Raw genomic sequence first — 24214 nt, 5'->3', positions numbered from 1 at the left:
AATAGTCAAGTTAGTGATGATTGTTAGGATAACAGAACAGGGGACCAAAAAACCATTGGCCTTTTGAAAAAACACTAATAATGAAAAGTTGCGTGATTATGTAGCATCAAGGAAGGAAGTAGCATTCATAAAACATCTTCCAATTCCTCTTATTTGAATTGGCCCCTTGCACCCCTGGTGATGACTGATGAGCTAAAGTGCAGGAAACAAAAGAGTGTGCATTTCAAAAATGAATATGGACTGATTAACGTCCAGCACATCTTGTCTGTAGATGCACAGCATTTGGATTGCAGCAAAACTCGATTGGATTTAAAATGAGGATTATGATTTAATACTTTAAGAATTGTGAAAAATCGGAACTCAAAAAAGTTTATATCACAAGAAAATGATGCAACAGAGTATTTTGAATTTTTTGACAAAAATTCGACTTTCTCTGTGTGTTTAAAATTTGAGATACTGTCAGGTTTTGACTTAAAAGAGGGTTTCCTAATAGCTATTTTTGTATATCAAACAATACCTATGATTTCAAGTGAGGACTCATCACATGTGCAAACGAGTACTCATAGAAAAAGTAAAAGACTCGAAATTATCCATTAATAGGAATAAATAATAATTACTTGTTATGTATCTTTTTTATGCAGATATTTTTACATTGATATTCTGGGTAAGAACCAAAGGGTACAGATATTACCAGAGCCTATCCCTTATTTATTGATGATATTTATTCAATTCGATACGTAAATTTTCAAATAAAATGATAACATATTTTATTCTAGGTAAATATGTTCAAACAATAAATGAAGTTAATAAATTCATGTAAAAAATAAATGGACCACTTGAATTCCTCAGTCCAATCCCCACGATTTTTAACACTGCTAAACACTACTTTAGTATTTTTAAACAAACTATATTTTCTTTCATAAACACTTGGGCTAAGAATGGACTCTAATCAAATTAAAAAAACTCGATCCTTAGTTCTACTCCCACGATCTTTCGTTTATTTTGTTTTACTTCATTAACTTTGTACATAAACAATTACATATATTTCATTAATAGTTTTATCAATGTATTAATTACTGAAGCTGTAGGTTCTCCTTCTGAGTATAAAATACTAATTTTAGTTATTTACTAAAGTTTTAATTATTGCAATAAGTTATATTTTTTGTTATGATGTATAACAATAATATAGTATATAATAATTAACAGCAGCTATTTTGGAGAGCACAAGGAGAATGCAGAAGCAAGTCTACTGAAGTAAGATTTCATGAGCTGCCTGCCATATGATTTGGAGGGTGGGGGTAAATGAATTACTGATAAAGAGAGGTTAACCTTCAAAATTTATAATAGCATCAGTGTAGGTAAAGTTTTATATAAGAATATATACTAATATTTTATTATGAACTAAAAAAAATATTACACTAAAATTATGTGAGAATTTATTATTCTGAGTTAAATGGGAACACCACGACGATCTATTAAAGGACAAACCAAAAAGAAGAAAAAGAACGATAGTACCTAAAGTTTTTTCTTTTCTAATCAGAAAGTTTTAACTTTTTTCTTTACATGTTGTTCATCCCTAATCATCAATTCTCTACCAAATAACGACCTTCTCCCCCCAACACAAGTTTATCAAATATGGGCGTTTACCTACATACAAAGATTTCTCTTTTCCCGAAAAACTGACTGAGCAGGATTCCGATGGTTCAATAAAAAATGACATTGAAATATCAGTATATACATTTATATTTTTTTAAGAATTGATAAACTTTTGGCAAATCTTACTCATCATTTCCATCATTTTATCCTTATCCTTAATAGTCTGCTAGTTGATTTTTATATAGGCTTTTTGAATTTTTTAATACAAAAATTAATGATCAGTGATAAATAGGCTAGTTTTCGATAGAAATGGGAATGTTTATTTGTGAAATAAACAACTCGTACATATCACTCTAATCCATGTAACTCTTTTTATAAAATATGAACCATTTGAAATACAACTTTTCATACTGCTTCAAAAACATATATAATAATTCAGCTACATGATTTTGTGAGTAAAGCTCCAAGAAATCCCGGGAAAAGATCCATAGATTTACAATTAATCCTCAAATGATCATGCATTTTTTCATGTAATTGCAAGGTAATATTTCTCTTTATCACTTAGATATACAACCGGTTTGAAATGCACCATTTGCAAAGACTGGCAAAACAATTCACTAGGTCAAATCTCAACAAATATCCATTTATATATATATATATAATTTTGGCACAGAAGGAACATCAAATAAACAGATTATAGTTATTATCTCGTTATGAGTCTGATTTATTGCTTGTTGCTGTATTTATTTTTTGCAACTCTTTTACATATTTTTTGCATAAAATACGTACCATATCAATAGCTAGTTGAAAGTCATAAATCAAAAAGAGATTTTTTTTATGATCATAGTGAGGGGGAGCATGTTTGTTATTGATCCCCGGAGAAATAAGGAGGTTAAATGGGGAGTAAGAAAAGGATTGCAAGCAGTGACATGAGTTTGTCTTTGATGGGGATACAAAGGGCCATTGAAAATGTATAACACTTTGTCGCATATATCCAAATAGCACCTAGCCAGAATTTGTTATTGTCGGAGTAGAACTTGTTCTTCAATGAAATAATTAGACTTTTATTTCTATGTATTTAGAAAGTATTTATTTTTAAATATATATATTAATCAAAACTTTAGTCATTTGAATCAGTTATATCGTAATTTACGAGTATTCTTTCAAATTCAAAATGTATAATGATATTAACTGAAATGTATTATTATTCACTCAAAGTCAAGTTCAATCTCCCATGCCTGAACGATTAATATAGCTTTGACTGTATTTTTATCGATTGTGCCAACTAAAGGAGACATTACATATCTTATGGTAATTGGGTCTCAGAATGTTTAATCAGGAGTAATTACTCTGAAATAATTTGTGACACAACATTTGAATAAGTGCAGCTTCAGTACAAGTTTATCTTCAGTCGTCTTCCTTATCAGTAGGATCTGATCAATATGGATTAATTAGAGTCAATACAAAATATTTCAACAGTCAAATAATAATAATAATTAAATAATTAGCGAATTTTACTTTTCTAATTAATCTTTCAGATCCTAGTAAAGAAAAATCTTATTTTTACCAGATTTTGATAAATTAAATCAAAGAAAAAAATTTCCCAAAATTTTCTGTTCTGTACATTTGTTTTTATATTGATTGACAGAGTTGCTGCACATAGGATTTTAGATTTGAAAATAATAGCTGTATTTGTCTAGTTTTATATTTGCGAGAGTAACATATTATATGTATTTAAATAGAAACTTGTTAAATAAATTTTGTTGGAAAAAAAATGGTTTATTTTGTATTTTATTTACTAGTATGTATCTTTTCAGGAATATAAAATGTTATTAATAATCCGAAATCTTCTTTTTTTCTAAAAATCTTAAATTGTTGTAAAAAATTTAGAATTTTTTTGGGGGGGATTTCCAACATTTAATATGTTGGAAAAAATAGTCTGAGGCTATCATAAATATTTTATTCGCTATTTTCTGATGTTGAAAATGCAAACTGTCAAAAATAATAACAAGACTTGAGTATAACGAATTATTTGTTACATTTAAATGTATGAAGCAATCATTGATTTAAAATTTACAACATCTAATAGTAATTTTTTTTTAAACTTGATTGTAGTTGTTTTGTGCCTTTTCTAAGATGTTCAATACTTATTGGTTTTGTGATTATTTGGTTTTTGATGAGTATTATTCATTGGAGTAAGTCCATTTTTGGAAGGATGAATCAAATTTTGCTAGCTTTAAAAACAAAAGTTGTGTATTAGTATGAAAATAATATGTTTAAATGATGAGCTCAAGGGAGTAGGTTTCAGTAGTTCATCAATACATATACCATTTTAAAATTTGTATTTTTTCATTTTAGATGACCACCCAATTCCTTTAATAGTTAAGACGGTTTTATTTTTAATTTAATATGAGAATTAAGTGTTTATTAGCAATGGTACGATAAGAAATTGAACTGTGGTTCGGTTCGGTACGTTTTTACCTTCAGTGCAGTCAACTTTAGTAAAAATGTCAAGGGCAAAAATGGAAGCGGAAAAAATGACCCGAGAAAAAAAAGGAAAATGTCTAAAGAAAAAATGGCAAGATTCTTTTAAACTGATATAATATCTATCAACAATATATTATATATTAAGAAAAAAGAAAAATAAACAAATACCACTGTGGTTCCAATTGAAGAAAGTGCTAACCACTTAATTCTCAGTTATGAATTACAATATCATTAGTCATGGTAGATTATTCATATTCAACAAGACTCTTAGATTGACCGACAAGCATTTGCATAATATTAGGCAAGAGCAGTGATGCCCACTTCGTTATCATCCAGGATGTGTCAGAAGAAGAGATGGTTGGCTATGGAATAACAAACCCCTGAGAGGATTCGTACAAGTAGTCAAAGGTCGAGTCGTTGGAGTGTATGAGGAAAACTGTAAGGTGCAGTAAAGTTGTGGTAATCTTAAATTGCAATAGAACAATTGTCTTTGTCTCCTCATAAACCTTCTTTCTTGTCCAAACAGAACAAAACATCCTCCATTCAGTAGTTATCTAAAGGATTCGAATTCTCGAAGTTGTTTATCTAAGACTGTGAATTCATACTTCCAATATATCAAACCAAGTTATGAGAATCATAATAAGTACAACGAAATCAAAAAAGTAACTAAAGAAGATTTAGATAATTATAAAGGTTAAATCTATCAATTTTTGATAAAATAGCTACGTTTATTTACTATAATCATAGCATAAATACGATACATTAGTGACTATTTAAATGTTAAAACACATCAAACATAAAACACACAAACAATTGGATAAATGGAGCGACACATTTATAATTTGGATATGTTTTTCATATGTTTAGATCGATCTTTAATCAGTAAAGACAGAAATACTTCCATGATCTCTAATAATTAGGACAAAAGAAGTGATCCGATATACTTTATCCTCAACAAGAGATGCTCGAATTCCAATATATACGGGAATAATGGCAGATTGAAACTTTATTCAAAACAGACAATCAAACCAAACTCAGCCTCAAAAGAGAAAAGTCGACTCCTTCCTTTATATAATTTATATTAAAATATATATTTGATATAAATTAGTTGCATTAGTATGATGTCAATGCATGTCCGTCGATCAATGAATATGAATAATCCATCATGTCGAATAATATTATAATTGATGACGGAGAATTAAGGGATTATCACTTTTTCCATTGAAGGCATTGTTGTGTTTCCTTATTTTTCTATTATCTTAATATATATATTATATTGATTATATGTATTATATCAGTTTAAAAGAATCTGGCCATTTTTTCTACTTAGACACTTTTCATTCTTTTTGTTTCTGCCTTTTTTTCCACTGCAATTTTTTCCTTGACATGTTTTCCTGACACCATATATTCACATCTTAAATATTATAATATGTATTATAACATTCTGGCAATTTTGTTTAGCTAATAGACTTAGAAAGTGGGTTAATATGTTAATCCACAAGCATCCTTTTATATAAAAAATAATTTATGTATTTTTGTATACAAAAAATAAATAATGACCTTCAAAATGATAAAATCCATCCCAGTTGACGAAAACCAAGTGGTATGGTGGAGAGGCAATTTAAATAAATTTCCCAACGGTTCCAAATAAGCTTAACGATTCCTCACAACTAGAGGTAGATCTGTATCGAGCAAAATAACTTTTTCGACAGTTGACGATAAAGTGACTGCTAATTGATCTTGTTTATTGCAAAAAAAATTGTAGACCAGTTAATTTTTTTTTTTAATTATATATTCTGAAGTTATGGTATTATATATCCTGTGTATATTTTATATCAACTTTTGTTTTTAGAAAAGTTAAGTATATTTTAGAATAATTTCATTTTACAGAAAATAAACTATTAAAGAATAAAATATCGAAAAAACTTGAAAAACTCCTTTAATTCTGTTAAAAACCATTTTTCTATTAGACCGTTCCAGAACAGCTTACCGTGAAGATTGTATTGGAGTTTGTTACCAGTCCTACTATTTATTAGGTATAACGATGATTAATAATTATTATTTTGTTAGAAATAATTAAATTATGATTTTTTCCTCTTGATCCAAAAATATGTAACAGGCAATACAAAACTTAAGTATAATTTGTTTTCAGTAAGAATTATTTGATTATATTAGGGTAAAAATTCTCGTCAATTTTCTTCAGGAATGAAATTTCTGACTGCTATTGATAAAAATATTTAAAAACTCCACAAAATATGAATCAATAAATTTCCAACCACCAAAATACGTTTAATTGTCTTCAAATACCCCATAAATGAAATTTAACATTTCGATTTTCGACCCACTCTAACATGTCAAATTTGAAATATATGCCCTTTGGGTCTTATGAGGTCATTATGAAAAAAATACTATTTTTGTATGTGAAAGGTCTTTTTTTTGGTATGATATCGTTTGAGGCATTCATTTTAATTAATGCATTTCTTTCAAGAGGGGGAAAAGATCTTTATTATTTAAAAGCAAGGACATTTTACCATTTGAAGCAAATATATCATTTTGAATTACTTTTACACATATGTATGTATGTCTATATTTAAGGGTAGGACCTATTTTACCAAATATACGCACGATTGATCATATATTTTGCAGAGAGTGATAGAGCCATAATATGTAAAAATGCGTCGCAAATACCATAAATGGTCCTCTTTCTCAAAAAAATCCTCTCTTGTCTCTGAAGAATATTATTTTTTAGTTCATTAATTATTTATTTAACTCTGTTTAATTAATTTAAGCAGGCTTCATTTGTGCTTCATATTATGCTTTTGAATACTATTATGTATTCATATATAAGATCACAGAGAAAAAATGAGTACGTCCACCAATTAATGGGGTTGAAGAAAAAAAATAAATATAAATAAACAATAATAAACTTTTCTTTATGAGGATTTAAATACTCATATTTTAAAAAGAAAATTAACGATTCCATCATTATTCCTTAACAAGGCAGTTTTTTATATTTCATAAATAGAATAAACTAGGTAATTTCTTCTTCTTTATGAACTAAAGTTTTATAAATGTAAGGCCTCTTTTAATAAGAAATTGTGTCCTCCTATTCCCATATGCCATTTTTCACCTAAAAGTTGCAATTTTTTCTTTGACTTCCTATTTACTTTTTTAACGTTCTTCTAATCCTGGATATTCCTGCATTTTAACACTTTCATTGAGCTGAGTTACTTTTTCAAACTTATTTAAGTATTAAATATTTTTAAGGATCACTAAAATCGATAAACTGCATGACAGTGATAGTTTTATAAAGGGAAAGGATTAAGCCTCAGAGAATTGTTTATAATGCTAAAAAATATTTTCAAAAAAAAAAAAAAAAAAAGATTCAACATATTTTGTAGGACCTTTTATAAACTTATTTTGGAGCCCACTCTCTCGAAATTTAAATGATGTAGGATAAGAAATCCTTTTTTATCACGTTTATATTTAACCAGCTAGTTTTTTATATTTTCAGGCCATTTGTCTTACATAAAAAAAACATACACCATAAAAGTCATAGGACATTTACGCAGTTAAAATGAGTTTTATTCTTTATTAAATACGTTAAAATATTTTAATTGTAATAATCAAATTAGTTTGAAATTATTCTTAATAATATATTGAATTCTCTGTTTCATGTTTATTCTATGACATTTATTAATGACCAATTCTGATGCTGAATATGCTTCGTTTTTAGTTATATAGATGGGCAATTGGAATATCTTTGTTTTATGCATTAATAATTATTTAATTGAATTGGGAAAGATTTACAACGACAATATTATCAATTTTCCGCACAGTTCCAAATTTATTGCCACATTTTTTAATAGGCAATTAAAAACAATGATTTGTTTGCTTGTTTGACCCCTAGTCATTGCAAATCTCGTTAGTGAGTCATCCTTACATATCCTTTACTCAAAATCAAACAATTTCACATTTCAACAATTAGTTTTTCCTCTTCTTCATTTCCATGTCTTAAAGCCCACGTTTTCACCCTTGCCCAAAAATGTATAGAGTGATCCCCCCCCCATATAAGGTAGAACTGTTTCTAATTGTCTTTTCATACTATATAAAGATATGAAAAGTTAGTATGTACCTACTATGTAGTTATAAAACTTCAACGTGCTACTAGAAAAATCAAAACAAAAGGTAAAGGTCAGAAATGCACGTCATCGGTCTTCACTAGTGTTGGATCCGAGTTAAAGTTTTTGAATTAGATCGGGTATGAGTTTTTCAAAATTTACGAATAATAACAAGTGTAGTAAAAAAATTGATTGTCTTTCTAATAGATAGCTTAAAAAATGTGTATCTCATGTTGTTTAAGTGAAATTTGTGTGGATTAATGATGTTAAAGAGATAAAATTTGGCACTTTTGATAAAGTTTTATAATTTTTTAAGCTCGCGACAAAGATAAAAAATACGCCAAATTTACAGGTTTTTTCGAACATGGCGAAAACGCAGGCCATGCGTCCAAAAATGTGAATAGTCTTAATGGTCCTGAAGGTATCAAGAAAATTTCCCCGTGGAGAGCTCCCCTCTGGTAAATTCACACCCCTGTGAATTCCCACCTATATTAATAAACCAATCTCAAATGAAAACACAAAAAATAAAGTAAGTCGATTTTTATGCAAATCTATTTTTTTTTAATTTTCAAAATTAACGGTAAATATGAATATGAGATAATAGAGGAAAAAAATATCAAAATTTTCACATTTGCCATTATTATTTAAAATAGTCACAATATTTTGGTAACAATCACGGTGTTGTCTTCTTTGAGCTTGCGGAGAATACCTGCAAGCTGTTAAAGGATCTCAATGCGATTACTACACAAAATATTAATATTTTATTGAATAAAAATAATCATTGTAATATTTGTAGAATATGAGTGGTCTTGATTTTTCATATTCATTTTTCTTTTAGATTTTCTTCCTGTATGATATGTAACGAAATAACTTACCTGATAACTTTAATAAATTTCATTAATTCCCATTGCCCTCTCCATTGATGTTGGCCTGTAGAATGTAATCGATTTTAAAGGACAGTAATATTGTACCCGCCACGTGTAATCATATAATATTTTAGATTTGAGAAGTATAGTTTGGGCCTAATACAGATGGGAATGGGTGTCTCTAAATTGTATAAACTTATGTTAAGTTTCCAATAAAATTGAGAATGTATTTAAAGACTGAAGAAAAATCCTTTAAATTTATTTATAGTTGTTTGTTTTGTTTAAAATTGATTTATTAATATATGTGGAAATTCACCTCTGGGAATTCTCAAGGATTTTTTTCCAGGGAATCGGTTCGGGTACTTTAGCAGAAAAAAATTCATTAAAAGTAATGATTTTCTATTTACTACAGCATGTAATCTTGTCCTTTTTAATTGTTGTTACGTAGACACGTACAATTATCCACTCAACTCAAATTGTGAGTCGATTCTCAAATTCGAAAAAAAAAAAACGAGTTGACTTTTTTATGTTTTATTGCATAATAATATTACGACAATAGGTCAAGTAAAGTTGATGAGTAATGCACAAAGTACACGCTGAGGGTATATCAATGGATATAAATTTATAAATGAGTATGAGCAAATACTTATTTTCTTTCATTGTCTAATTTATATAAATCATTTCATCCTGAACAACTTGGTTTGGTGCGACTCAAGTCGATACAACTCTATTTTTATTTCATCAACTATTCTCTTAATAAGAAAAGAGTGAATATAGTAGGTTTTTAATTTCTGTTGTGTTATTTCAGGGGTGTCCGCAGGGTAGAGGGGGGGATGTAACCCATCCCCCTCCCCCCAAAAAATGGAATTTTGATTCTTATTATAAAATTTACTATTTGAAATTTTTCTTCGAAAAATGTAATATTTACATTTTTTTTTCAAAAAATTTAATATTTTGTGAAAACCTTCATATTTTTTGGGGTTATTGAGTATAGCTTTGGGCTTAAGAAATTTTTTTTTCAAAAAATCTATTATTTAGAGAATAGCTATGGATTTTTGAAAGTTTTCTTGGAAAAATTTAATATTTGAAATATTTTTTTGAACATTTATAATTGAAATTAAACTTTAAAAACTATTTTAAAAATTTTAATTTTTATTGAATAACTATGGCTTTTTTTTAATATTTTTTTGTGAATGACAGTGGTTTTTAAAAATATTTTTCATACAAAAAAAAATTGTTTATTTTTCCAATTTATTGGATTTTTTTTTTCAAAAAAAATAAGGACACAAGTTGTCCCTGTATTTCAAGAAATGCAACAAGTCCAAACTGCTATGCTTGGGTTTATTTTGATTATTCGAGTTTAAATATATTCGAATTGAATAAAATGTATATTGGGGCAATTTTGAGTAATTTTGTGAAAATTGTCCACTTTAATAAAGACATACTTTTTTTTTTTTTTTTTTTTGGATTTGAGTAAACTCAAGTTTCTACTATGCTATAATAGTCAAAGCTCGAAAAAAAAAGTATGTATGTTATTGTGAGGCTGGTGCTCAACCAATTCTTAAATTGTGAACGATCACATTTAACATTTTTTTGGTACTGTACAGTGTGTATGAAATTAATAAAGATTTAAAATTTTCGAATATATGTATATTATTGGATTTCATAGAAGATAATTTACAATTATAAATCAGCCACTTAAAGAATGTTTGTACCATGTTAAAAAGAAAGGCCTAAAAATATAATTGTAAATTCTAAGCACTTATTATTTTGTTGTCAAACTAAAGATTCTTTTATTTTCTAAAGATTTTTATCCTTTGATTCTTGAGGAGAGAACAAATAAATAAGTAAAAATTGATTAAATCCTCGTAAATATATATATTTGCAAGTTTAATAGACGACATATCCTATAACAGAGAGAAAAATTAAGTTCTCTCTGTTAGCTAATAAATTTGGATTTTCAAAAAATGGACAAATATTATACGACTTCACACTTTACCAAAATATCCTTTTTTTTAACAGTATGGTCACAAGAATTTCTATAATATAATTTTCATATCCCTAAATCTACTATAATATAAATTTATTTGCAATTTTGTCATCTTTTTGTCATAAATATAATATTCTTAGGATGTGCATAATAAAATAATTTGTAATAAAATATATAATACGATTACGTGCTCATGAATGACAGAGAGTGAAATGGATGATTTGATTAGGAGTTATCAGTAGGGATGTAAATCGTAAGCTTTTGATAATGTACAAAAAGAAAATTAACATGAAAACCCTAACAATTGATTTTGAATGAGAGTAGCTTAGCTCTCATAACGTAAAGAATATTATCGATAAGCTACCAAATACGGAGATAAATAAACACAATCCCCCTCTGTATCAGCAACGGCAGGAATTTATCCACCATCGATTATCAATACTACTCTTAGTCCAACAAAACCCTTAACTAAATAACTCCTCAACAATTCATCATTGTTACTCACCGTCATTAATACACTTTATACGTAGGTATTCTCTCCTATTAGACTGAGAGTAGAATTGAGGATCGACAACGGAGAAATTCCTCCTACTTTTTTGGCAAATACACAGTAGAATTGTGTTTGTTACCTTCCCGTACGAGGTGTTGGTAGCTAATCTAATCCCAAAAAAAAAAACTGGAAACTGTCAGTGGTACCATGTTATTTTTATCCCCAACATTGTACAAAGCCAATGAAGTAATTTGTGACACCTTTTAAAACTGTCATTAGTTTTTTGGTAATAAGAGATCAAATTCAATTTTTTTATTTATAAATACATTCAATTCCCTACAAAATAATATAATTTATATCTACAAGATATATTTCAAAGATATTATACAAATTTGTGTTCATTAGTACAAAAAAATAAAGATTAAGCTAGTTTGGACAATGTACGGATATTAGCTCATCCTAATGTATGTATTGTATGTAAATATATACAATTTACCTAATGAAACATAGTTTCAAGTATCTCAATTATTACTTATATGTCTATGAATAAAGTAGGTCGTTATGAAGAGAGAAAAAAATAGATATTTTCTAAATGAAACGGAAGCTACTTTTCGAATAAATAAAGAGATTGAAGAGGAGAAGAAAAGAGAGAGGAAAAACCAATATTGGAAATCAATAACTTCAAGTCAAAATTATTATTATTATTATTGTTATTAAAGCCATTTTAGTTCTTTAAAAGAATAAAGTCGCTTTAAAATTACAAAGTACAATATGGAGAATATTAATTCTCCATTTTGACAAAAAAGGCTTGTATTTTTTTAATTTTTTTTGAAGATAAATAAAGTCAATAATTGTAAATATTCAACTCCGAGAATATCAAAATAATTTTCATTAATCTAATCCATTCAACTCATTGAAACATAAATTAAATCAAAATAAAATAAATTACGTCGCACAGTCAAGTTTCATATTAGAGGAAAAATTTATAGAGAAGACATTGATGCCGAATGTATGTAACTAAGGAAAAATGAAACTGAATACTTAAAGTACCTTGCTCTGTATATGTTCTAATTTCGAAAATTGTTAGTCAAAATTACTATCTTCAATGCCTATTTAAGCATCAGTAGCCTAATGTCGAAATAACTTTGTTCGCTGAACGTGTTCGAAATATACTCAAATCCCGATATAAGAATTTTATTGTCAACATTCTCGCAGATGCCAATTTTTAATACATAAAATACTTCGCATTATAGAAACATCAAGTAAAAAAATCGTATAGGGTCAACCTTTTTTCCCCTTTTTTGATATCAACTTCATAAGAAATAATGAGAAATTAGGAATTCCCATAAGGAAAAAAACCTTTTTTATAAGTACAAATCTTACACTTTTCATCTGAAAATGGAACAACATAGTTTGATGGACAAATAGATAGGATAAATTATTCTCTTGAACTCAAAGTACGTAGGTTCTCGTCGCGTCTTGGTCGTTCCTAGAGAAGAAATATACTTTATGTAATTGGACTTCAAAGAAAGTTCTTAGATCAGACAATGTAACTTTAAGAATATTTTGCAGTCTGACACCATCTGACCAATTATAGGAACATTAGAAAAAAAAATATATAGCAGTTTCCTTTATCTGGATTTGACTGAATATGTATGTGACAATTTATTTGTACTCAATAGGGGCTTGTCTTTCTTCTAATATAAGCTGTTAATGTGTTGTGATGATACCTATTTTTTTGTAACAGTTTCGGTATCAAAATTAAAATCGGTGTTTTGATACATTTTCAACAAAAAATAAAGCACAAAAAAGTATTCAATGACATCATAGAAACTATTTTTATTCTGAATATATATATTTATATAGAACAATTTTCTTTCTGAAACATTTTAATTCACCATTTTGATAGTTTATTTATAACATAATGGGCCTGAATGAACCAATTCCAAAATCAATTTATAGTGGCTCTTTTAAAAGGAGTCTGTTCCTCAGTACCTAATAATACTTATCTAACATGGGCATTAAAGCCACAATAATACTTTTCTTTATTAAATATAATTACTTGGAGTTTAGATACTTGGATTATGAATGTCAATTTGAAAAATATTTTAAATTATTTGTTGGTAGTATTTTTGCATTTGTCACTCTTCTAATCAGGCCAAATCCCATTTAACATTAATTTCAGAGTGTTTCTTTTAAGCAAGTATTACTTAAGTGACTTATTTATGTAATAAACATGATATGATAATATTGATTAATTTAGTATTAAATATGATCAAACCTTTCACAAGCAGTTTTTTTCTTATCTTTCACTACATATTGGGTAAAAATCTAGGCTCTACCCCTACATTGCCATTTTCGCCTAACAATATCTGGCAAGAGCTTTTATTACTCTCTCAGGACAGATAATAAATGCTTTATAAATACATTAGAAATGAGTTTGACAGTTAAAAGCCTCGAGACGAAAGAAAGAGATTGCATAAAGTATGAATCAACAATATTTACTTAAAAATTGGATCTTGAAAAACCCTTAGAATACCAAGGAATCAGGTTTTGATGCCTAGGTTGTTATTCAATGCTAATGAATGCAAAGAATTTACTATAGTTATGTACATTAGGCTGCCATATTTTCCTGTTCATATTTTCCCCCCTCAGTCAAGGAGCGTTTCAGTTAAATATTATTAAAAAACGGACTTTTGGGCAAAAATTAAGACCTATTAGGTCATTTTTACGTGGTTTGTAGGGAAAAATTGGCGATTTTTAGGCCTCTTGCATTGGAGTAAAAAATTGTGTTTTAATATATTTTTGTGTACTCGGTTTATCTGTTAAAATATTGTGCACATTGTATCTAATAATTTAAGAGGCATAAGATGATTTCAATACTTGAATGTTTCCCTGTTTTATAATGCATAATAATATTGGGTTGGGGAAAAATTAATTTCGTATTTTCCCTCTTTTTTTCCTTTTTTGAAAGTAAGTATATCTTTTGATTATTGGTCACATTAGATCATAAGATAAAGTGTTGAAAAGGTGTGAGTGACTACTACAAACGTTTTTTGAATAATATTACGCTTGGCCAGCTTAGTTGTGAATTATCGTGGTTCGAGTATAGAAGTCTCAAAGGAAGAAACTCGCCATAGCTTACATTTTTACTTCCAGAAAGGGAAAAACGGGTACATAAAAATTTGTTATGTATACCGGGCCAATTATCTTTCACTTCGTGTTGTACAACAGTGATTTGAGCAATTTTTTATCACTGCTCAATTATTCCCTCTCCTGTTAACAACTCGACGGGTTGAAGCTGGTGATTGAGCAGAAGCACTCAATATTGGTTAATAGGAGACAACAAAACATCATTAATACAACACCAGGCCGCAAACATCTTTGATGACACACAAGAAGCTCCGAATGCTTAGATGGGAAGTTCTTATGCATCCATTTTATAGTTCAGACCTGATACCAAGTGGATATCACCTATTCTTATCTTTTCCATCGCCCTTGGGAGTACAAATTTGGCCTCAATAAAGGCCTATGAAAATTGACTTTCCAAGTTTTTTGCCGAAAGGTATAAGAGCTTTTACAAGAAGGCATTATAAAGTTGTATTCTTGTCGGAGACAAGTTATCAAACAGAACGGAGCATATTTGCCTTAAATCGGATCATTGTAACACTTTTTCTATAGCATTTCAATAAAGCAAAAATACTAAATTACTTTAAGCAAAATCTATTTTACAAAATTTATCCTTAAATGGTTGTTGAACAAATAGAAGGAACTTTATCTACACTTTATTGTGCCTATTTTAAGACCATAAATAAATAAAAACAAGTGTATCAATATTTAGAACTTATGAACTGAATATTCCCTTAAAAATATGGCTTGAGAGGCTACAAACTTTGCCAAAGTCCGTTTTTTATTGTGCCTAGCAGAAAATGTGTCTGTATAGATAAATAAATATATTAACCCTAAAAGAGAACGTCCAATGTGTATATATTGTAAAAAAAAACACACAATGAACTATAAAGAAAAAAAAGATATCGCTTTTGTTCATCATTTGAAATGCAGGATGAGTAAACAGTTTGAAAAAGTCGAACAAACAATCGTTTTCATGCTCAATTGATTTTTTTCTAGATATAAATATATAGCATTAAGAAAGATTTTTTTATATTTCATTATTTTTATTATCACATAAAGCCATTTGAAAAATAAAATGAATAAAAGAAACAACAATATTTTCAATAATAATACTACACGAAAAACAATTGAAACAATTTATTATTAATTATTAGTGATGTGACGACTAATCGGAATCGGAGACTCTGGTGTTTATTCCTGAATTGGGATAAAAAAGTTTAATTTGCAATTCAAATTCTTATTTACTACTGGTGTGTAATTACTTTTTCGAAAAAAATATCCTAAAAAAGAACAATACCTGGGGATTTTTGAAATTTTTTCCCTAATTTTTTTTTTAAACCCGAATTTCAATAATTTTTGGGTAATAGTGGTGAATTTAACAATGAATTTAAAATATTTAATTTTACATTTGATTTTTTTTTCTAAAAGATTTAATTTTTGCCCCCGACAGCAAAATGGTATTTTTAACTATTAATTAAAATATTAAAGAATGAGCATCGGGAATTTTTACTAAAATTGCATAGGAATCGGCATTGGATTTTTTTTTTAATGGGTAATAATTAAAATGATTAGACCTTCAACTGACCATGCGAAGGCGTTTTTTTGCGTTATGTGTATACGTTCAAAAAATAATAATGTTTGGCATAATGAGTTATTAATTTATTAAACTAATTATTTATATGTTTACATGACTATGTATAGAAAAATGATGGATGGTTATAATTGAAGAGTAAGGGTTGAATATTTCAAATATAATTATGACAAGAAGGTAGAAAGGTAAGCAACAACATAATTAATTATATTCACTTATTAAAATATTTTAATTGAATTAACATGTAAATGATTTGTTTTTTAAAGAAAGAAATATGTAGAAATAAGTGAAATAATAACGCTAATTAAACCTAATTTATAAGGTTTGCCAATCAGAAGAGTTATTTTGAAATGCAAAGAAAAGTGGCGTTTTTAAGATAAATTATCGGATATTTATTTCAATGTAAATGGAAAGGTATGTTGTCAATAATGGAAGACAATATCAGCAAAATGGTCATCACAGCTACGCTAACAGGATCATATTTTTATTCTTTTTATGAAATTTTTCATCACCAAATCGCAAAGTGGCTTGTTTATGCCCTCAATAGCTTTACGAATTCCATATTTGAGGTCTTAAACCGACGCTTGCCTGTTCGCAAAGACCTCATCTTTCAAATGTCCCCAAAGGAAGAAGTTGCAAGGGGTTAAATCACAAGATCTTAGTGGCCAACTGCAATCACCTCTTAATGAGATAACACGATCAGGAAATTTCCCTGTAAAAGAACGATGGCCTCTCTATACTCAATTTGTAACTGTTTGGTGCAATGCGGGGTCATTGGATCTTACTTTTTCGAAAATGAGGCTGAAGCAACAGTAACAGATGACTATTGATTTTTTTGGGCCAGAACTGTATGGTATTGATCTAGATAAAGTTAACTTTCAACAAGATGGTGCAACGCGCCATACAAGCAACGAAACTATCATTCATTTATGGAGAAAGTTTCTAGACCGTCTTATCTCTCGAAGCGGTGATCTCAAAGGGATTTCGATGGGCAATTCGGCATTGTAAAGCTTTAGTATTTTAAAACCATCAGTCTGCAACAATGAATATCAGCTATGGCAAAGGGTAAAAATAAAGATATTATTACGATTCGAGACAAGAGTGCCGCAATGGACAAACTTTTATTCACCTGGGATTTTCTGCATACCAAATTTGGTTAAACTGCTTTAAATGTGTTTCAAATTGGTTTTAGTGCTGGAAACAGAATTAAAATACTCCTGTAAGATCTTTCAGAATAAATACAACTTTTTAATTGAGCAAAAATTTATTTTCTTGTAATTATTCACTATTTCTGTAATTTGGAATCAAAGTTTTGCAATATTTTTTCTCATTCATTTGCTTTGTGTATTTCCCTTTTTTAATATAAGACATACGTCTTCCAACAAATTCAATATCACCTGTTATCCCATATATCATCATGAAAGTACATTGAGTACATTTTTAGTACCAAAAGTTCTTTAAAATTAATTTATATTTTATAGAAGTTTTTGTAGGAAATGAAATTATAATATTTTAAATTTAATAATCACAAATTATATCTTGTTAATTTTAATTTGCAGTATTTTGAGTCTATTCCGAATGTGTTATCTTATTTGAATTATCTTTATATTTGGTTTAACGTTTAACAAAAGTTCATTAAATACGTCAAAAAAATATGTTCACTAACAAAGTTGGAAACGGAACATCAGAGCCACTTCAAGTTTACTATTTTTTGAGTTATTGTGTATGGGTTTGATTGATTTGTCATACGAACTCTGTCAAGGAACGAATTAAACTCGTATTGCTAGTTATTACTGTATATTAGTTTATTCATGTAGGTATAAACTTGTATAAGAATTTCAATATTATCTATGGGGGAAAAAGTTGATTGGTTATTTTTTACAACACCATCTGAGTCAATCAGAATTGAATATTATTTATCTAGTTAGAATAGCCGATTAATTATTAATGTTACAAAAACAAATGATTTTAACGTCATATTCATATCATAACCCATTTGTCAGCTGATATTAATAATTCGTGTATGTTATCACTTTTCTGTATTTCTTTATCTATGGATAGACACATTTTGTCCCTCTAATCGTATCCCAGTTTTTACAGTTTTGAAAATACTTAATATTCTTCTGTTTTGGTTTTTAAGTATTTTTTGAATGGATTTTATGTTGAAATTCTTAGCATATAAATCAGGTAGTACATACACCCCCCCTCCCCCTCACATCTCCAGTATAAACTGCATCCCTTCATTTATCTTTTTAAGAGGAATGCTTTAGATAATTGCATAAATTATTCTATTACTAAATAGCGTCAGGCTGTACATACGAACTTAATACATATACTATGGTTGAAACTTAGTGGGAGACCGATTTTTTTCCAATTTCGTTTAAAGTGATTTTGTTTCATAGGGTTGCACTCATATTTTGGTCGAGTCCGCAGTTATAGAAAAAGATTAAATGGTTTTCAAATCGTAAATTCATTTTTTCGGGCCTACTCTATCGATCAATTCATTTCTCGTCTACCCAGTTATACAAGAGTTCACAAATATTTTATAATTTTATAATTTCCGTAATAAAATCGAATGAAGAAATTCTAAATTTCCATTTTTTTTTTTTTTCTAAATTTGTGGATTATTGCTTTTAGTATTTATTGTTACTTTTAATCATACTTTATATCCATTTGAAAGGTAAAATTATGAAATAAGTTTAGGAAACATTGCCTCAGAGCATTCATTCATTTGTTGCTAATGTCAACTTTCTTTTGATGTGGATCAAAATGCTTCCTTTACTGCGTAAATTATTTTGTTGTCTAAATTGTTTAATATGATAGAAAAGGTTACTTTTTTCCCCTTTTTATCCCGGATTATATAAAAAAATATAATGGAAATAAAGAAATAATATCCTTCAGTTTTTTTTTTATCAAGAAATGTAATGTTAAAAAAAATTGTACAATTCAATATAGCAGGAATATAAAAGATATTTGGGTTATTATATATATTGCCATTTGACAAAAAAGTGATTACCTTAACAAAAATATATTCAACATTGACAATTGAAAAATTCATGTCTCGTTATGAAATTTAATGATTGTTACAAGTTATATATAGATATTTTTTAATTAAATCAAATATATACTTAACACATAAAAGTAACCATTCTGTGCATTAAACAATTTTTGTTATAATTAAATGTATATCAAATTAATTTAATGGTTAAATCTGTGTTTTCCTTGGTTTAAGAACGAGACACGGTATCATTGATTTAAATATCAGTTCAAATACAAAAACAAACAATTTCAAAAGTTTCGAAAAAAAAGTTTATTTGTGTGAATACTTTTCAACAATTAATATTTTTTAAATCCTCTAGTAAATGTTTGATATTTCCAATTTCTTATTTTCCACTCTTATATTTAAACTTGCTCATTAGGAATAGATTTATATGAATGAACTTAAGTGTTAGTTATAAACTATAAGGATAATAAGCATTCAATTTTAAGTAGCACACCTCATTACCCAGTCAATCCATTAGCAAAAATAAAATACTCCTAATTTAGGTTAATATTGAAAAAAAAAAATTTTTTTATTCACCCAAATATTAAATAAATATTTTGACAAGTGACATGAAAATGATTAGTTTTTTCCCCCCCCTTCCACTCACATACTTGAGAAAAATGAAATTATTTTTTTTGTTACTTGATGTGTGCATAAGAAAAGTCGTTTTTTTTTGTTTAAGTAAATTAGAGAATCCTAATTTTAAAATAATTTCAACTATTTAAATAATAAATTGTCAAATAATGGTACCGTTTTTCAATGAGAAAGGAGGTTCCTAAACGCTTCTTATAGTTACTTTTCTAAGATTCAATTTATCCATTTTACAAACGAATGTAAAAATAAGAGGTTTTGTGATAATAACATTAAAGAAATTTACCACAAACATTCTCTAATAACGACAATTAGTCTTAAACCAAAATATTTTTTGCATCAAAACACCTTCTTTTTTTTTTTTGAAAAATAACAAAAATAAACCACTACCTTGAGTAAAACTATGATTTTTTTGGAGATATGTTGGGTTACCTTTTTTTGGGAAAGGTTTTAATTATTTGACAATTTTTGATAAATTTAGACATGTTAAAGACATGTATATTACAAAAAGTATATTTTTTGACGATTTAATTTTTTTTTTTGACATCAAGCTCAATCTTATACAGAAATTATTTCCAATTTGCCCATATAGATTTAATCAAGGAGGGATGTACTCCTCTAATATCCTTCTTCCACACGTACAATCCGTAGTCACGACCCTATGTGCCATTTTCACTTTGTGATTCTAAAGCAGTTTACATTTTGAAGATTTGAAACTTTACTGGGAATCAGAATAAAATACTCTTAAAGTGAATTCTACTCCAAAGTTAAGAATCGATAAATTATACCATTACCAAAGTTTTAACAATATGAAAATATGGAGATAGCTCAATGACAATGAAATATTTGAACTTTACTTTTGTTTAGAAAAATATAAGTAATTTGCTTTAAATAATTGCTAATTATAAACAATACTCCATTTTTTTAAATTTACTAAATTAAAAAATATTAAATATCTATCAAAAGTTTTAATAATGTTTTATAAGCACTTATTAATTATTTGTCTAAAAAACTATAAGAGTATTTTGTGTATGTGTCTGTTCTTTTGCGTATCATAGCCAAACAGTTTGAGTGATATTTATATAATTTGCAACATCATTTACTTATTGCATAGATAAACAAAAAAGGGACAATTTTAATGTTGTTTTTTTTCGGGAAAAAATAATTATATTAATTTTAAAATATAAAACTTATTTTAAACATAAAAGTTGCAAAAATAATTTAGTACGAGCTAATTTTCCGAAGTTCTTTAAGGCTAAGGTCAACAACGATATAAATAAAATAAATTTTGTTATTATGATAAGTGAAAAAAAGAAGACTTTTAATTCTCCAAACTTTTATTTTTTTCAAAAAAGGAAATAATTAACAGCCTAAAGAATGCTATATGTTAATTATGAACTTGAATCGAACTCGAATGAAACTTGAGAACTCAAACTCAACTCAATAAAGAGTATGATGGACTTCGGCTTGTAAGTAAAGACTTGACACTTAATTTGGACTTGCAGTATAATAACTTTTTTGACCTCTATCTAAATATCTAAAAATATGTCTTATAAAGTACAAACTTAGGAAAGAAGTGATAAACTAAGATCCATCATTGTGCAATTAAGTCATAATAGACCATGGATATCTGTAAATATCATTGTTTTTTTTTATAAACAAAGAAAATATCGTGGAATTTTGCAAAAAAAAAAAAATAGTATTATTTTTTTCACTTTTGGTACAATCACTTCTTAAGGAGTAAATTGGAAAACCATAGTAACCGTGAACTTAAAAATAAAAAAGACTTCAAAATAGCTTAGAAAATTTAGTCTCTTATATTCATTTTATAATTATATTTGATTAAACATTTTATTTTATTTTGAGCCTGTTGGCAAAGAAAAAATAGGATAATTATATCAATAGATTATATACTGAAATAAGTTTATATTTAATAAATGAACATGAGGCTTAGAGTATTTAGGAACAACAGTATAATTGTTAACCTTTCTACATATTTTTAGTTCATTGAACTTTTTGAATACACTTGTATCAAAAAGAAGGACCTTATTAATGAGAATCATATGTATACACTTTATATTTCCTCCTAAGAGTGAATTCCTTGATGAGTCGTAATATGAAAATGTACTATTAATGAATCAGCCTTAAATATACAACGGGAAATGAGAGCAAATCGTGCTTTCCGTACTTTTTTGAGCGCCTTAACGGTGTAAAATTGAGCGATTAACAGAAAAAATCATAAAACGGCGTTCATTTAACAACATTTTTGTAATATTATCTCACAATATTTTACCAAAAGACCACAGCTACAATCAACGATCACTTGTTTTCAAATTTAATTGCCTTCTATTTTGACCACTAAAGGCACTGAGAGAATCATGCATATTGATGAAAATTGTGTGTAAAATGAGCATGTTTAAAAAAGAAACCAAAAATCAACATGGTACCTTTGAAAATTTGAAGAATATTTTGGAGGAGATCAGTTACAATCAGCTGGGATAAGGGAGGAGGGAGAGAAGCAAAGAACAAGGACATTCTCAAGAATAAATTCAATGTTGTTCTCCAATTGTAATTTTAGTCCAACAAGGACCTACAATTCTAATACTGCAAGAAATCCTCAAGGTTAAGGAAAGAACAATTCATTTTTAAATAATAATTCAAAAGAACAACAACAACAAAAATGGCCAGTTCAAATTTCACACAATTTATACCACTAATTGTGTGGGGACGAGACATATGGTACTACTGAATTAAGATCCTTGTTAATATCAGCAGTTTGATATATGATTTGGGTGGGGGGTGAATTAATTACTTCTATAAAGGGGAGATACTTCCATATTTAAATTAGCAATCGTGCAGTAAAAAGATTGTAATCATATAAAATTTTAAAATGCACTTTTAAAAACAGTTTACAGCAAAGATATGGAATAATGCTTAGTTTAAAGGTAGATATTAACACCAAAAATCATCGACTTATTAAATGATGAACAAAACAGGAAAATTACAACGTAGTTTTTTCATTACAAACATGTCAACTCTAAATATAACTAACGACGCAACTTCCGTGAGGAGGAAACGTGATTAAGTGAGGTCATCTGTGGAACCTAAAAGTATACATCACATGAGGAAGAAAGTTTTTTGTAGCCAATTTAATTACACCAAATTTGATAAACTAATGATTTAGAAAATGAACAGATGAGCACCACACTGCTAATTCTTCAGAAATTAACGAATGAATAAAAAAGTTTCACAAATCCAAATAAGCTATAATATGAATAAATTCTTATCAGAGAGGCTTTTTATAAAATTAATACCCAATCGTAGAATATTATCACTTGTCTTTAGCAATGAGCTTTTTGTTGTTTTATCAAGTAACTTAATTACGTTTCGTTTGTTTGCTAATTAGAAGTTAAATAAGATCTGCCATTTTTACTTTATCTGAGATATTTAATGTTAAATAAAAATAATTACATACATATTTGCAAAATCTAATTTTAATTCTTGTATTTTTGGTGTATCTTTAAGCTCCTCTTATTTTAATTTTTTTTGCTAACTTATAAGTAAATTATATATACTAATTTGTTCTATAAATTAAATCTTGCGTTTTTATACCTACACACAAAGTTGTAAAGCAGAAAGCACTTTCAATTTGTACTATGTAAATAACATGATAATCTTGACCATTTGAAGAAAGTTTGGATACAAAGTAGTTGAACTGTCATGACGCCTCATTAGACTAGCTACCAGCAGCTATGAAAGAAATCACATAAAAACAAATCCAAATCCATAACTAGCAAGGACATATGTAGGAAGAAATATATTTGGTAGTGCTCTTTAATTCTAATCCAAGTCCACCAAAAACTTACACATCAATCACCAACAGAGCATTAAGTCCACTTAAGAAATCCTGAGCGTGCTCGCGCACATTTACTTATTTTGTGAGCGCGTTTCTGCTCAATTAAAAATGAGCGGGACTAATTTTTCGCTCCGATAGATGTATTTGAATTTGAAAACTCTTTATGATAGAAATTAAATTCAATATATTGCAAGTTCAAGTGTGCCGTTGCAATTTGTGACAACCATACATTATTTGCAACAATAGATTAATTAAAATAGATATGTCAGTAAGTTTTTATTTGTCTATTGGTGCGCCTAAATCACATAAAGTTTGGGAACCACTGTCTTATGGAACATGTATTTAAGAAGATAATCCAGGTAAGCATCCCCAACAAATTATCCGTGTTATTATCCGTTTTCATCAGCACACACACTTTATACTTGTATTTTATCTCCTAAATAATTTAGTA

Source organism: Lepeophtheirus salmonis, chromosome 2 (genome assembly GCF_016086655.4).
Source record: "Lepeophtheirus salmonis chromosome 2, UVic_Lsal_1.4, whole genome shotgun sequence".
NCBI lineage: Eukaryota > Metazoa > Arthropoda > Copepoda > Siphonostomatoida > Caligidae > Lepeophtheirus > Lepeophtheirus salmonis.
Note: the sequence above shows the minus strand (reverse complement) of the source record.